The sequence below is a fragment of the Corvus brachyrhynchos genome, unplaced genomic scaffold, assembly GCF_000691975.1.
Source record: "Corvus brachyrhynchos isolate BGI_N302 unplaced genomic scaffold, ASM69197v1 scaffold20, whole genome shotgun sequence".
NCBI lineage: Eukaryota > Metazoa > Chordata > Aves > Passeriformes > Corvidae > Corvus > Corvus brachyrhynchos.
In genome coordinates, this window is record NW_008235735.1 from 364,013 (window position 1) to 380,737 (window position 16,725).

At 38.9% G+C, this 16,725-nt stretch overlaps 1 protein-coding gene and 1 long non-coding RNA gene across 4 annotated transcripts in view; one reads left to right on the plus strand and one right to left on the minus strand.

Moving 5' to 3' along the window:
- SYNPO2 (synaptopodin 2) overlaps nucleotides 1-16,725 on the minus strand; it is a 79,188-nt gene that overhangs the window by 54,737 nt on the left and 7,726 nt on the right. The window lies entirely within an intron of this gene.
- Nucleotides 1-16,725, plus strand: part of LOC108446261 — a 57,561-nt gene that overhangs the window by 33,421 nt on the left and 7,415 nt on the right. Inside the window, exon 1 of one of the 2 annotated variants that reach the window (XR_001861414.1) lies at nucleotides 13,413-13,552. The exons of the other annotated variant lie outside the window; for it this stretch is intronic. This is a non-coding gene — a long non-coding RNA (uncharacterized LOC108446261). Of the gene's footprint in view, nucleotides 1-13,412; nucleotides 13,553-16,725 lie in introns of those variants that run through there. 2 annotated transcript variants of the gene reach the window in all.

A 16,725-nucleotide genomic window follows, 5' to 3' on the forward strand; every position in this document is an offset into this window, starting at 1 on the left:
AATTCACAAAGGGTGGTCTTTGCTGGGTTTAGGTGCCCTGTGTCACTGTGATAATGTGAATATGGCCATAGTTTGGCTTATGTTGAAAAGCTCTGTATCATATTTGTTGATAATTGTCTTAAAATGGGTAATAAAACCACAGCAGCTCCTCACATTAAATTCTTTAAGAGTTTTGCAGTTACTGGTGGTGGCGGTTGTGTGTTCCCTCCTTTTTTTCCCTTTTTTGAAATTTTCAATTCCCCAAAGAGCTTCGTGGTTTTTCTCTTGCATTCTATGTTCCTTTCTTTTCCTTCTCCTCTCCATTCTAGCCAGCTACTTTTGAGAGGGACAGGAGTAGCCACTGACTTGAAGTACATGATTTCATCTTCTTATAACCCTAGGGAAGATAATAGACAGTTTACTTCTGTAGAAGGAAAGAACAGGAAATCTTGTCTTATAGGAAAAGATGTTTTTGTCCGTGTATTTAAAATGGAAATTACTCTGCTCCTCATTCAGGAGGAATGCTTGTGATTGTAATAATTGTTTGGAGCTGGAACTGTGAGAGACAGACAAGGTTTAAGAAAATGTGACCAACATAAAGATGAGTTAGGGTAGTCTTAATACAGGCTTTTTGTGTGTTTGAGGAAAGCAGGCGATACACTAGTGCAGGGTTACAAAGATGAACTTGTTTCATGTGGTTTTAATCAAAGCCGGGATGCCTGGAATTAAGGGTCATCACCCTGCGAGGCACCTTGACAAGAACTGCTGTTTCAAATAAGGCCATTGCTGACATGAATGTGGACTGAAAGTTATTCTTTGTTAGAAACCAGGCATAACAACCAAACCAAACAAAACCAGAAAGAAAACCCACATATCAACAGGATATCTCAATTTGTGTTTTACAGTAATTTATAGTACAGAAAAGAAGGAATATTGTTTCATTGTCCAAGAAAAGGAGAAATTTAACTTGTTCAAGCACATCTAATATATGATATAGTAATGATTCTGAGCAGTTCTGAGGCCAAGCCATGCTTGAAAAAATTGGCCAGATTTGTTCTCTATTATATCCACTTCACCCTGCTCCCACAACTGGCTGCAGCATCCTCCTTGCCTCTGCTGGCTGCAGCCACAGCCCTGAGCTTGGGCTCATAAATCCGGTTCCATCTGAATGAACACATCCAAGCGGCTTCTGCGCCCCTCCTTGGTGCTCCCCAGTACTCCCAGTTGCCAGACTGGGATACAGGGGCAGATGAACCTACCTTACACTCAGCCTGACAGACTTCACACTGTGCCTGGCTCTTTAATATGCCAGAGCCCCTTTGCAGGGCCACAGCTCATCAGGTACCACACACTTCCTCTGGCAAGAGCTCATTTTAGGTGTCTCAGAGGTCATGATGCATTGCTCTCTATTCTCTCAAATGGGCACTAGGTAAAGATTAATCAAAGCTCCATCTTCAGCTGATGGTAAAAAAGCATATGTGAGTTCAGTGTGCCAGGAGTCTGCAGGATTTGGATCAGAAGTTAAAGCTACAGTTGTTTCTGTCAATGATGCTGGGTGGTAGCAGCATTAATTTTTTCGAAAAAAGAGATGAAGGTAACATTAGAAACCCAGAGCTCCATGGCTTTGGTCTAGATTTAGCATTTGATTTAATCTTGACACTAAAAAGAGTTGGACACAGCTTAATACAGTGCAGTTTTACCAGGTCATGGGTACCTGTTCCCATGTTGCCTAGCTATCTTGAGTACAAATAAACAAACCATTCAAGGTAGGCATAGCTCTGGATGGGGAGAAGGACTTAAATGTTGTTCTGGAAGACTTAAATAAGCAGATGAAAATAGGTTCTGACACATTTATCCTGGGCTTTTCTGGCACAGAACTAGCCTTGCTTTTTGGCCAAAAATCGTATCAAATTCATGTTAGGATTGAAAAAATTAACTCATCCAAGGAGAAAAAGCTCAAAGACAAGACTGCAATAGCATATGACAGCCCTCTGTGTGATGTTGCACCAATGTCTACTGTGTCCAGTTACCTAGGAAAGAGGATTGTCAGATGGCTCTACGGGACCGGAGCCATCTCCCCCACAGTGGCCACGGGAGATCTAACACCACAGCTACCAGTAGGGCTTCATAAAGAAATTCCAATGTGCTTTACCCCTTGCATCCTTCAGAGATTCAAAAGCAAGTTTGAACAGAGAACTGGAAGCCTGAAGTTTCCAGGTACCTCTCTCCACACAAAAGATTTAATGATGAAGGACTATCAGAAAAAGGAGGAGGCAAAGCAATTATCCAGATGTGGCCAAAAGATAATTGCACATTTAGGCTCATTTGAATCTGAATCTCTAGTAATCTTAAATTGAAAATTTAGATGTATGTAATGCAAGGGACAGAGAAAGAAGAAGGAAAATAGCAAACACCTTCCCAGTGTTTCCACTTACTGCTTTCCACTTATTAAGTAAGGGAGCTATCATGCCCACTGTTGAGGAATGGGATAGTGTGGGCCTGACTTGTACTGAGTAGCATCACGTTCTTGATACAAGCCCATAAAACACTGCAGAGCACATCTGGACTCTCTTGCCTTCTGGATTTAGCTGTGCAGGAGGAACTGTTATTTTTTTCCCCCCCGAATACAATTAAGTGTTTCCAAGCTTCATGCTTAGAACATTTATGTTGTATCAGAGTTTGATACGCTATCTTGAAATTAATGTACCTTACTATTTTGTGTACAAATATGGCAAATCAGCAATACTAGCAAATTCTGCCTGAAAGGTGCTATCAACAGACTTCTTCCTTTAGGAGCCTAACAGATCCTTTGCAATCCTCCTTATGGACAAGCAGTGAAGCAGCACCTGTGTCTGTGTTCTCCTACTGCACTTGGAGGTTAGCTTATTGTCCTTTTGGATCAGCTTGCAGTTATAGAACCCAAACAAAGAAATCTAGACAAAAAAACTTCCTAAATAGGACATAGATGGTTACATGGTCTAATGCTCTAAAATTCAGCATGCAGTAGATTGCCAGAACGTGGATATATTTTTGTATTTCCTCCTGCCTGCCAAGCCCAGTTAAATACTGAAGCATACTGTAATTGGATGTTGCTATTTGCAAGCATCTATAGGTGATTTTTCCTGGGAATTGGTAAATTCTGTATTTCATATCAACCCTTTCAAAGATGTGTTTGGCTGATGGTTGGTTGAATGCATAATATGTAAGCTATTCAATTTTTCATTTGTATACTGTTCTGTGATACTTTATCTATTCGGCCATAAAAGTTCTTACATGACTGTCCCTGATGCTGTTTTCATTTGGGGTTTATTTTTGGTGTGAGGAGCAGAAGTATTATTAGGATTTTTCTAGAAGAGCCTTAACTTTATTGAAAGACAAAAAACCCCAAATAAATTTGGCATATCTTCAAAGCTCTCTCAGCTGTACAGATGTGTTCTTGTTCTACAGTCCAAACAGTTTTCTTAGACCCCCCCACCCGCTGGCTGAAGTAAATTTGCTCAGCTGCATAAATGAAAAAGAATGTCATACTGAGTACGTTTGAAGGCTTGTGAACCAAGTTTAATCTACTGTCATCAACATTTACATCTTCTTGTGCACAGTGTTTGTAGTGAAGCAGTTAATGCATTTAAGTTACTGTTCTTCCCTGTTTGATAACCCTCACAATCCCAGACTGAACTGTTGTATTCATCATGTGCCAGGGCTTCCCAGTACCTTCACCTGGAGTCGTTTCTTTCAAACATGCCTGTTGAATTCCTTTCCTTAAAACACCTGACAGATGAAGGAATGGGAAATGTCAGGAAAGATGTGTAAATGCCATTAAACAGGGGGAAGCACAGTGGAGCTGTTTCCCCTGGTAGAAATGACCAAAAAGATGACCCTAACACCCCAGCTGATGTTAGAGTTGATGTAGTTGATCTATGTGGAAGGATATAGAGGGAAAGGACCAGAAAACCAAGGGGAGAGTAGAAGAAAATAGGGTCCAGTTTAGGAGTTAGGTTAGACTAAGCAATGCGAGGTGTTTGAAGACACCTTTTTAAATGAAGGTAATTTAGAAGTAGATAATTCAAGGGGGGAAATTGTGTGCTCATGTCTCTGTGCAAAAGGAAATCAGAGGAGCACACTATGGGTGTTAGAACCTGCGGACGGATGAGGGACAGCACGACATTAGATGAGGCTCTGACTGCAAAATGTGTTCAGAACTGATCCACTTAACAACTCAGATGTGATAAAAGGCAGGTTTGCAGATAAGAGCAGTAGTTGGAAACCCAAGTCATAACTATTTCCAGAAAAAACTGTATCTGACTCAAATTTAGGCACTGGCCTGTAAAGTGGGACTATTCTGTGTGGATTCATAACTCGTCCCAGCCCCTCATCAGCTCTTTGTAACTACTGCAATAATTACTGGAACCAGCTCTTCCAATGGAGCCATTCAGCATCGTTGCATTGCCATTAATCAGCTCTGATCACATCAGTGTGAAAACCAAACATGTTTCTAAAATGAGTTTGCTGGAGCAGTTTTGGGCCCAAGCTAAAAATTTGGTCTTGGCATTCAAATGCCTCAAAATATACAAGCACAAAATATTACAGACTTCTCACCCACATTGCAGGAGTTTAAAATGGGTCAAGATAGGAAGTGTGAATAATATTTTTTGAATTTTTGGTTTGTACTGCATCTTTAGCTCTTTTAGAGTACACTTTGGTTAATAGAACCTGCTGTCGCTCTTGTTCTGTGCATCAGGCTATTTTCTTTCAGAAGTAATTATTGCAGCTATACAACAGGCTTTGAAACTCGCTGTGCTTTCTCTTGCAGTTTTGATTTTAGATATTCTAAGGAGCATGCTAAAAATGTTGTTTTACAGCTGTGGCCATATCTTGCATGTGTACTGTCAAAAATGGACTAGATTGACATTTAGCAGTTTAGCTCCTGGCAAGAGTTGGCTATTTGTCAGCACCACTGGTCCATAACCAAAAAAGGTATTACTTGGAGAAAAAAAAAAAATATTTCAAACAATTTAGGTTTCTGCTTCTGAGTGCAAAAAAGCAGGAAGAAGATATTTTATATTGTGAGCGTCGAGATTTTCCTCCAGCAAAAGTATCCATTAAGTTTTCTCCCATAGGGGTTGGTTTAAATTTAGGCTTTCAAAATACACCAAGTTGGAGTTCTGGTGGTGCTGTGTGTAAATTTGTGGTGCCACGAGCTGAGGCTGCCAACTAATGCATAGGAGAACTCAGAAACCAAGAGAGTGGAGCACTAAGGGGAGGCAGGAAAGGGACTTGGGGAAAGGACTTAACTTTCAAATTGTATGCTTGACCTCTGTCAGTCATTTGCTTTGCAGTAGGAAAAATATAAACTAAACCACTGGCCTCTCGCAAGCTTTGAGAACCCTGCTTTGCAGAAACTTGTCATTTTGAACCTTTGAAGGAAATGGGAGCTCAGCTGCAAATTCCAGAGCTGTTTGAGGTAACAGTTTTATGGACTATCACTAGACTTTCTTTGGGGTTATCATATACAAAATGTATGCTGCTTCCTGCCCTATTATTTTTGATAAGCTTATTTCCTTTATTTCTGGTTGTTAACTTGTGTTTATCTTCATTATTCTTTTCCTCTTTTTGGCAGGAAATGATAATTCCAGAATACCACCTAAACGCCAAGGTACTTCTTTATTCAACACTAGTAGTACTTCTGTTGTCTCTGCTGGACATTGTATTATTCCCCTGAATATATGACCTAGCAATCTCTTTCAGTGTGTGCTCTTCTCATAGCTATTGCCGTGTATTACTATGTTTTTTCACAGTGATTTTTCACTTAGACAAAACTATCTGCAAAAGCTACTATCAAGGAAGTCTAAGCAGTAGGGAAATGCACTCCTATATTGCTCAAAGGACCCACTTGTCTCAATTGCAAGCAGTACTTTCTCACACCCAGTTCTTCCTAAATCTTTGGCTTTAGTATAAAGTGTAATGGCTGTTACAAATTAAAATTAGGTGTTTGCTTGCTGATGAATACCTTTACCAATGCCAAACAAATTAAATCTACAGTCCAGGAAATACTCAGGAAGCTTCCTTTTAAATCAAGAAAATCTCTCTCATTAAATCAATTAGGTAGCACTTAGAGGAAAATTGATCCAGGATATCTGAAGGCATTAGTAAAGTGTTGTGTTATTTCTACTCGATTAGGGTTATATCCTGGCCAGTGGTTTGATCAGGATATTTGAAAAATCTGGAGTCATTCTACCAGAGGAACCATTGCCCTCTCTGCAGGTGTTCAGCAGAAGTCCTCAGCAGAGGAAGAAAGGAAGGGTTTGCTCACAGTCCTGTTCTCTCATGCCATTACTTCTGGTTCCCTTTGATCCACAATCCAAGGCAGCAGCTGCTCCGTCTCTGTGGGGAAAAGAGCCTTGCTGCATCTCTGCCTGCTGTGGATCCTGAAAAATGACCAATGTCAGAGGGGCCAAGGTGGGTCTCTGCCACGTGTGCAACCCTAAACACAATCATGTCCTCAGCACATTTGCAACTGTGCAATGCAGTGGCTCATGTTAGAAAGCATTAATAGCTCAATATGGTATAAAGAAATCTGTAAAGGCTCCAATTTCTGTCGCTATAACCCTTTCTGATTTAGGGAAACTGTTTATTTTAATAGTTCACTTAGTTCTACTGATGCACTCTAATTGAATTCAGCTGAATTGTTTCCCTGTCTGCTGCCAGCCTTCTCCCTCCTGCAGCTCCCTGGCAACCAGGTCCAGGGTAGGCCTTTAAAAGACTCTCTTTTGCAGTCTGTTGAAATGTCACTCCCCTCACTATCAGGCAGAGCACTCTCCAGACTATTGTCAAGGAGGAGCCTCCTATCGCAGCTGGCCTCCAATTCCCAGCAGCAGGACCCTTGATCACCCCTCCCAAACAGCAACCTTGTAGGTCCCTGCAATGAGCAGCACTTTGGGACAGTAGCATCAGCAACAACGGTTTCACCCACACTTTTTTTTTTTTTTTTTTTAATGCGAGGTCTACAAAATATATATTTTTAAAATCCATTAAAATACCCAAATTCTATATTTTGTCTATCCACGGTCTACTGCAGTGGTAAATTATGGCTGCGCCTGTAGATCTCTTATCATCAAAGGTACCTCATAAAGCATCAGCAGTGAATGTCTGAGCTCTACTGTAAAGCCTGGGCTAGACTGTAAAGCATAGCGTCATCATTCCTTCCAGAAAACTGAGTGCTTGTGACACATCCATGAACCTTGTTTGGCCAGGACATTCCCAAATGGTCCAACACAAGCAAGTTGGAAGTGGGGTGGAGAGGTCCTGGAAGCATTTTTCTTTTAAAACTTAGCTTTGAAGACTACAGGACATTCTAGATATATTCAGAAGAAGATTCAAATGGAGTTAGCCTCATGGAAATTTGAAATGTTCAGCATTTTCCCGTAAAATTCCTAGGAATGGGAGTTCAGATACATCAACAGTATTGCCAAAATACAGTTGTGTTTTTGCTTTCCAAATGTGAAACTCCTATTGAAATCACTTGGTCACTTTCTATTAACTTCAGCCTCAGTTGGAGCAATCTTAGGAGAAACATTCAGGGAAAAGTTTCATAGTACTTCAAGCATGAGAAAATAATAAAAAAAAATGCTACTAGCACTTTGGGAAACTTTATATAAATGGCCAACATTGGACATGAACTTTCAAACCCAAAACCATGTAATAGTCTGAAATTTAAGGGAATGTGCCTTGACTACGAGGGACAAATGCGGCAAATTTCTTTACAGTATACGTACACTAAGGAGAAAGAAAATAAAAATCTTATAAAATTCTCTTGCTAGATTAGCAATATGCAAATAGCTAGTGCTGAACTTGAAAAAAATTTGTGTTTTTCCATGATTTGCATGGAACACTTGCTAAACAGTCAGCATCCCTCCCCCAGCTACCACATCAGCTAGCCTGCACTTTTTCAGTGCATATTCCTAAAATGAACAAATCACAAACCCTGTTAAAACTTTGCTTTATGAGACATAACCCAAATTTTTCCCCCTGAAGGACAGGATACTTGAGTGCTGCAGCACAAAGAGAAGCAGAACTTTAAGTGGCATGCTGAAGACACAGTTTCATTTATGAAACTGTAAAAACTAAGATGAGGGCTGTGAGGAAAGGATGCTGAATCATAAATAGTAACAGAAGTTCTTCTGTCCTAACTTTACTATTGTATCCTTTATGACATTGCAGGGAAAACAATGCAGGGAGTAATACAATAATGTTTACTTGTAGCATTGGCAGTCTCTACTGTGCACAGTATTAATACTGTTTTATTGAAATAATTTTGTAATTTTTAACAGTTTGACTGACAGTGTTGGGGTTTGGGGGAATTTCCCAGTAGCTGAAGTACGTGGGCTGCAGTAGTAAAGTCCCATTATCTGTGCACAGCTCAGGAAGGCATCGTTCCCAAGCTCGATGTCGGGCTTTGGCAGTGAGTGATCTGTCCTGGTGCATGCAGGAGCTCAATGTCAGGCTAGGCCAGATCAAAATAAAGTAAATTAGAATTTCCTTAAGAAAGGGGATTTCTGTCTTCTCTATAGAACTGAAACTAGGGGAAAATGTTTTAGTATTTCCTGACCTTTTCCCCCTTCCCTTCAAAACACTTCAGTATTAAGTTGACTTACAGCATTCTGAAAAACTTAATATTTTGCTCTTTAAAACTATCCTTATCATGCCCGAAACAGAAGATAACTTGGTTTGGTTTTATTAAAATCCCTTCTGAACTTTTTACACTGTAGCTATTCTTCCCAAATGAGTCATACAATAACCATTCCCAGTTTGTAGTCAGTTCTCCAAAGAAGCAGAAGAAAAAAGAAACAACTTCCTTTTAAGGGAATGAGACCTGTTTGTAAAGATAAACCTCTTTCTATTTCTATTTGAAGACATTGTCCATAACCCAAGAATTGATAGCTATAAAAACACTACCTACTTTATTTGGACTACAAAAACAGTCCTAGCTATAGAACATTGTTTAATGTTAGCCTAAAGCATCTGTATATACACTCACATGTAGGGGCATTGTTGAAACAACACATGCAACATGTCAAAGGAGCAGCAAGTTTACCAGAAATCTGTAAGAAACAGCTTGAAAACTGTTTGATTTCCTTTTATTTAATAGTTTTAAATAAATTAGTTTAAACAAATGAGTTTTTAATATTTATGTGAAGTGAAAACAGTTCAGGAGTATGTAATTGTATAAGTAAGCTAACAGCAATTTCTATTAAAGTGCTCTGCAATTCCCAAAAGGAATGCTTGAATGCTAGAGAATTCACATGCTCTTAGGATATGGGAAAATATCTACGTGCCATAATTCGCTGTGACAATCTCTGTAACCTCTGTAACCTCTGAAAGCTGCTGTTTTTTTAAAAGCAGTTTTGTTGTACTACTCAATTTCTGTCTGTAGAAGCTGTAACAGGTATTTAAGTGTCCTCACTGGGCATTTTGTTCTCAGACTGTGGGCCTGCCAAGCTTATTCCATTAGCCCTGCAACCAGCAAATACCAGTTTATCTAGTACCACATGAAAAAAGATTGAAACATTGAAAAACTTGGGATTACTTGGGGTGTTTTCCCCCTTGGGGGTGGGATCACTTTGCAATCCAGGATATCCAGAAATGGATTTGAATTTTAATGAAAGCTGAAACTCTAGTAAGAACCAGATTCCAGTAGCTGGTACCGTAAGGAAAGTTGCATTTGTCATGAGACTCACAATAGGTTTTTTGAAGTTGGGCAGATAGTCACAGTTATTTTACAGGGATTCTTTAAGATATCTGGCTATAGGTACATTCTTTTCAAGATATTAATTTTTAAAGTGTAAAATGTGTGATTGCATGCAAATTAAAATATCACTGGATCTGTTACTTATATAGGAAGGTAAGAATAGAGTTATAAATTAGTTAAAGGCTGAAGAGGAAAAAACCCTGCTATTAATTCAGACACTTAAGCAGAGATGAATTGTTTAAGTTGTATTGCCATCCATTTAGCTCTGAACCCCTGACACTATAGTTTATTAGAGAGGTGGAGACAACAGAATCCTTTGTAACAGGTATTTATATTACCAGAGGAGCTACAGCAGACTTTTTCTGTGTTGTTAAATTAATCAAAAGCAGCAGGGGAGCGTCCTTGAATTACAATGGTTGCATTATTCAGAAACTGTAAAGATTGAATTTTTAAGGAAATCCAAAAGGCATGGAGCCTGGGAAGGAGCCAATTGGTTTTTATTTTAATGCTGCCGTTTTTGACAATTCTTAATATAAGAAGTTGGAGTATTGTTTCAAGCAGATCTTTGGCATACACTTTCGATGATTTTATTTAATTTTCTTCCTCTGAATTATTATTTTTATGTACTAACACAAACATAATATGGCATCTCTCACCCCAAGTAGATCCTGAAGTACTTTCATGATCTTTTCCCAAGATCTGTGCCAGCTTTAAGACATCTGCTAAGTCAAGGATGCAGTTCCATACACAGAAGGCTGCAGCCCACACATTTATGAAAAGCATCAATCCTATAGCAAGAGCAGCCCTGTGTATTCCTTCTGGGAGCTAAAGTAACATTTTCCTAACAAACCTTTCACAGAGGAAAGGGATGCAGGGTAACTGATGCCATTAGATCATAGGCATGAGTTGGAAGTTTAGTTTAAAATATTTTTTAGAAGTGAAATTCCTGCAGAGGGTCAGAACCCCCAAGTGCACATTTCTTGCCAGGATCACCGAGGGACGGACTCTGCAGGGAATGGCCACGTGCTGAATACACAGCGTTGACTTTCTGCACCATTGGTTCTGTCAAGGAGGAAGGGCCTTGGAAAATATCACCATTTGAAGTGGTATTATTTATGTTGAGGCACAGCTTTTATTTTTAGCATGGATGTAATTTTTATAAATCCATACTGCTAAATATGACAGATAAATATCACTGATGTTGCTGATTCCCTCAGATGAGTGGGGATGAAGCCTAGGACAAAATTCCTACTTGCTTAATCAGTTTAAATTAAATCCTGGTTTCTTCCAAGACTATAAATAATAGAAATAAGGATTAAGAAAGATAACAGAAAAATACTATGAGACTAAGATAAAAAATATTTTCAAATCTTAGTCAGATGTTAGAAAATAATGTTTTAAAGAATTTCCTAAAAATAACAACAAAGGAAACAAGCACATGCAAATGAACAAGATAATCTCAACTGTATCAAGCATCTGGAAAATATAAGTGCACATGAAAGAGCTTCTCATTTTAAGGATTTAATTTAATCACTCATAATGCTCAAGAAAATTAACATGTGGCTATAAAATACCTGCTTGCCATCAGATTTCACCCCAACATGGTCATAGAAAGATTTCAGATAGCCCTAGTTGTTTTACTCTAGGATAGCAGCATTCCTTTTCTTTTTGTGTGGCTACTGTTGCTCCAACTTTCCTCCAAGATATCCTGCATATTTTTCAACTATTAAATGATGCATCCGACTTGGCTGCATTGTTGTGGAACCTCCAAGTAACCTTGGAAAGTATAAATCCTAAAATGTGCCAGATCCTCATAATTTTATTTTTAGAGTGAACACTGCATAGGAAGGCAAGAAACAACTGGATCTTGTACCAAGAGGCACCTTTTGTAAGTACTTCTGAAAGGAAGAATGTGGCAGCTAAAAACCCAAAATCCTCCATGTAGCATTTCCCTATGGAAAGTGCATCAACTCCCAACAAAGGTCAAATACCAACTTTAAAACAGGAGACAAAAGCAGAAGAGGAAATGGACATCACTGCCTTCTCCTCTCATATGCACTGTGCTGCTTTCAGAGTTTATTTGTGAAAGTAAAAGCAGGCTGAAGAAACATCTGGCAATATGACAGCATGGCATTCATGGGTGATTTTTCAAAAGAGTGTCAGAAAGGCCCTGGTAATGTCAAAGTCAGCCCTGATCTGCAGCATTTTTCCAAATGCCAAGCACCAAACAAAGGGAGTAGAGGCCAGGAGGAGCTTGTGAAGGCACAGGTAAAAAGTGAGAAGACATATTTGTGATTTGGTTTCATAATTTTGTATTTGTTTCCTGAGCAAGTGCTTCCCTACAATTCAAATTACTATATACATTAGTAATTGATGGGTTGTGTAGCTCCTTATCTCATAGCACTGATTTTAGCTGTTTAAGAAACCCTTATAGTCAAACACAGTTTTCAGCACACTGGTGATGTAAGGAGTCATTTAAAAAATGACTGAAGATCAGGAGTGACATTTTAAGCAACAGAATAGGAATGTAAACATGTACAGTGCTCTTTTTCACCTGAAAGAATATACACTGACTCAGATTGCCTCAGAAGACTTTGCTGACACCTCTTACTAATATAATTTTGAGGGAAAGTTCTTATTATATGAACTGCTAGTATCTCCTCAAGTTTCTCTGGGAAGCACACTTTTTAAGGATTATGTAGTCTTTAAAAAGGTGTCACAGGTCAGCACCTCCATAAATTAAATTCAGTGTTAGAATCAGTGTCAAGTTTCCTTTACTCTTTATTATTTTGCCCTGAAACTTACCTTTTTCTTATTAACTTTTACAATTAATTCAAAAAACACAGCGAAAGCAGTTTAATGTCACTGCGTCAGAGAGTATTGTACCTTCTTTTAGCATGGAAGAAACAAGTCAAAACCAGCCAAGTGCAGCTGTGTCAGGATCTCTATTTGAGATACTGGTTTAGGGTGTGACTGTGTTAAAATGATGGACAAACTAGAGGTACACAAGGCCTGTGTGAGCCAAGTCAAATGGCCAAAAGGAAACCCAAGCACATGAAAATATCACCTGGCCTGAGAACATCTTGCAAATGTAAAGCTGAAGAAATCCACAAAAGTCCCAAGAAAACTTTTAAATGAAACTAACCCACTTGGGCCTAAGTGTAATTTTTGCTTTAAGTGTCATACAGATATAACATGAGGTTATGTGAATCCCCATAGGTGAACACCACTTTCTGTATTACTACAGACCTCTAAAATCAGAGACGACTTCCTAACATATCATTTCTTCTCAAAATTGTCTGATGGAAAGCTATTGGAAGAAGCTTTTTAGTTGGATATCAGAAAAGAGAGGCACTGCATGGGGCTGAGGCAGTAGATAACTCCTACAGCTGTCAATCACTGTGTCTGCATCTGGCACATTTGATCCAGTCACTGAAATAAATCGTGTTCCTTGCTCTTGATGGAACACACTTGCATACAAACATGGAACAATGAGTATTTTCCAATCTTTAAAAAAGTATTTGGGTCTAGAGCAGAAAAAGGTTTTGGGGAAAGATTTGGTTTGCCCCTCATTTTTGGTGAGCTTGATTGCCATGCCGTTGCCTGTGGCAACACCCGAAACACCCGAGAAGAAAGCATTTTCCATAAGAGGAAGGCTTCCTTCCCAGCCTTTTCAGTTTCAGCTGATAATGCTAAAACATTATCCTGTTTCTGCCTGTCTATTTTTATCCCAGGGCCCAGCAGCTGATGAACGATGCCAGGGTTTAATTTTTCAGTGCTGGATGATGCAGGAATCCAGAGGCCTGAATTCAAGTCTGATTTTAACAGGTCAGTGCATCTTTAGTTTTTGCCTGAGTCAATTAGCAGCCAATATCAATTTGTGCTAATTCCCAGTCTCTGCAACTTTTCCAGGCCTCTTATGCAAATCAGGCCTGGAAGCAAACAATCAGTGAGTGACCCAGAAGGCTGGTGGGGCTGGGCACTATTGTTCTCAGGCCATGCATTTCAGTGCTCTGTTTGTTCATAGTGTAACTCTAAAAAAATGACAGGCCACAGCCGTAACTACCTCCTCAGGCTTAATTATTGTAGCCTTTGTACTGTTCTTGCCAGTGTAGAAAAAGAGGCATTCATGGGCCTCTCACTACATTTAGATTCATTGCATTGTTTCTTACTGTTCCTGTAAATATAGAGGAAGAAGACTGAAACTAGAATGATAAGAGGATTTAAAGTCAAACCCTTTCCATAGTCACAAATTGTGCCATGAAATACTTTGGTAACATTATCCTGGGGATCTGGAAAATGACTTAAGAATGTAGCACATTTAGGAGCTGCATCAGGGTCCTTCAAATGAAGATTCAATCATGAAAAATTTAGTTAGATCACACCTGTACTGATCTGTTAATTTAAAACTATTTGAGTGAAAATGGGCTTAAGCCGCAAAACTCAGGTAGATTTCCAACACCATAGGTGGTGAATGATGCAGTGTTGGATTCGGTGTGCTTCATGGGAGTCCATTCTTCATCAAATTAGTAAAATGAAGATCTAATGTTACAGACTGAAGTCATGACTAAAAGTGAGGGCAGAGAAAGGATAATGAGGAATTTATTAGAAACACTATTTTAATATAGTTCAAAATTTGATTTAAATTGGATACAAGCCCTGGGAGAGTTCTTACACCTCCAGGGCTCCCAGCCCTGTCTGCTCAGGCTGTCATATTGGGCTGGAAGAAAGCAAGGTTTGAGATAATATTTTTTATACTCTTTTTAATTATTATTTCACTGCATGTAATCAATAGTTGTGTGTAATATTACTATTTAATGTTCATAATATGGTGTCAAATAGGTGCAGAAATATTTTTGTTTTCTCTTTAAAGGATTACAACTGCCTCTTTCTTCTAAAGTACCACTGAAATATTTTTTAGTCAGGTTTTTTCTAAGATCAAAATTTGTCCTAACTATAGCGTTATGAAACCACAAGTCAAATCCTAGTACAAATTTATGGAGCCCTCCTTAAGGGGATTACATTCTATTTGTGTGCAGGGAATAGTAAGTAGAAGTGAAAGAACGATTTGGAATTACTAATTTGATGTTATGATTTTGATTAATTGATATTCTGTGATTCTTGACTTGGTTTATATACAAGTTTTCCTGAGGGCATTAATTCTACACTTTAAAATTATGTGGTCTGAGGGGAACTGAGCTGAACGATACTTTCAGCTTCAGTAAGAAAACATTAAGCCTTTGAACTAAAATTTCTCCAAGGCAGAACTGTCTTTACGTTCACTCACCTGTGATTTTGGGGACTGTGAAGAGCACCATCTAGTGATAATCAATAATGTCAGTATTGTGAAAAGGTGATTATTTAGACTGGACATAAAGGCACACCACTAACTCATTTGCCAAAGGGACTGGGAGGCTCCACAGGTAAGAGTGTCCTAGTTGTGATTTTCAAATGTCAAGTACCTTCTTTCAGATGCCCCCAAAAATGCACAATGCATCCAAAGATGGACTTTGACTAACAGTATGGATACCATGAGATAACAACTTTAATACTAAAATTCTGTTTCAAAAGCTAATTATGTAATCTTACTATGTATTCTATAATGCAACTCTCCACTTTCGTGAATGGCTTATTTTATACAGATCAGCATAATATACTTATTCCACTGATGGAAAATTTAGGTGAAACACTTCTAATTTCCTGGGTATCCCTTTTTTTTTTTTTTTGGAAAGCCAACCATTCTGAAACTTTGGTCTTTTTTTCTATGAAGGATGTCTAACAGCTGCTCCTTCATAAGGATCTTAGGCATTAAATAGTATCACATGTTGGAATTTGCTTAAAACATCCATGCTTAATGATAGTTTTTCATAATTTTAAGGATTTTGCAAGCGAGTCTTACACTATCCAACCTGCAAGTATTATTTCAGCATGAAGAAAGCTCATTATGAATATATGATAATATAGAAAGCTATTTATCCCTTTCAGATTACTTCCATATGCATCCTCTGTAATTAAATCAGTGCCTTATGGCAGCTGGCCTTTGAAGTGATCTCTGCAAAATAGGAAAATGTAATTTGTGGAACAAAATGCTGATCACTCTATTCCAGCCACATCTGTTAAGCTCTAGTAGTTCAGAGATTTCTGTGCTCAGAGAGTTCATGAAAGCAGAAAGTTTCCTGTATTTCTTTCAGTCCAAAGGAAATCCAATGGAAGTGGTGGACACTATTCTAACCAAATAACAAGGTTTGAAGTCAGAGGCATTCTTGCCCACAATTTTCAGTGAATTCACTGAAACTGATGTTTAAGTAAGTAGTTGTAATTGTGTATTTAAATAAAAGTACTGCAGAGAGAACAATAAGATAAAGCAGAGCAAGAATTCCGGGCAGAAAAGACAAGGGTTTAGAGAGATAAATAGAGAGATGACTGTTTCAGTGGTGGTGGATGAATAAAGCTGTTAGAACTCATGACGTGATTCCCCTTGATAGCAGCACATCTTGGAAATACCTTCTGTTACACAGGTACAGACAACCATTGCAGTTACTGTTGCACAATTCCACACAGAGATGCTTTTCTTGTAGATGAAAAGCAGGACCCTTAGAGCCTTTCCAATGGAATGCCAGTTAAACTGTTGGAGATACATACATACAAGATGGGTGTGCCAAGGAGTTACTGACTTGTCCAGCCACAGCTGCGCCTGCTGAAAAGGTTGTCACCCCCAGCTGCCTGGCACTCCTCTCCCTTTCCTCCTTCCTTTCCTAACCCAGGGGTTTCTACACTTCAAATCTGACAGATAAACTGCTCGTAGGACTGTTGCCTGAGCTGACAGGCAAAATGAGGTGAGTTAGCAAAGCCCTGAAATCTAAATTGTTTAGGAAATACCGTTCAGCCAACACAGGTCTGTCTGTTTGCAGAGTTGAAGAAAGCAAGAGGGCAGTTACAAGGAGTGCCTTCAACCAGTAAACATTTGCAGCTGAGGGATATGCCCACTGTCTAAATTTCTT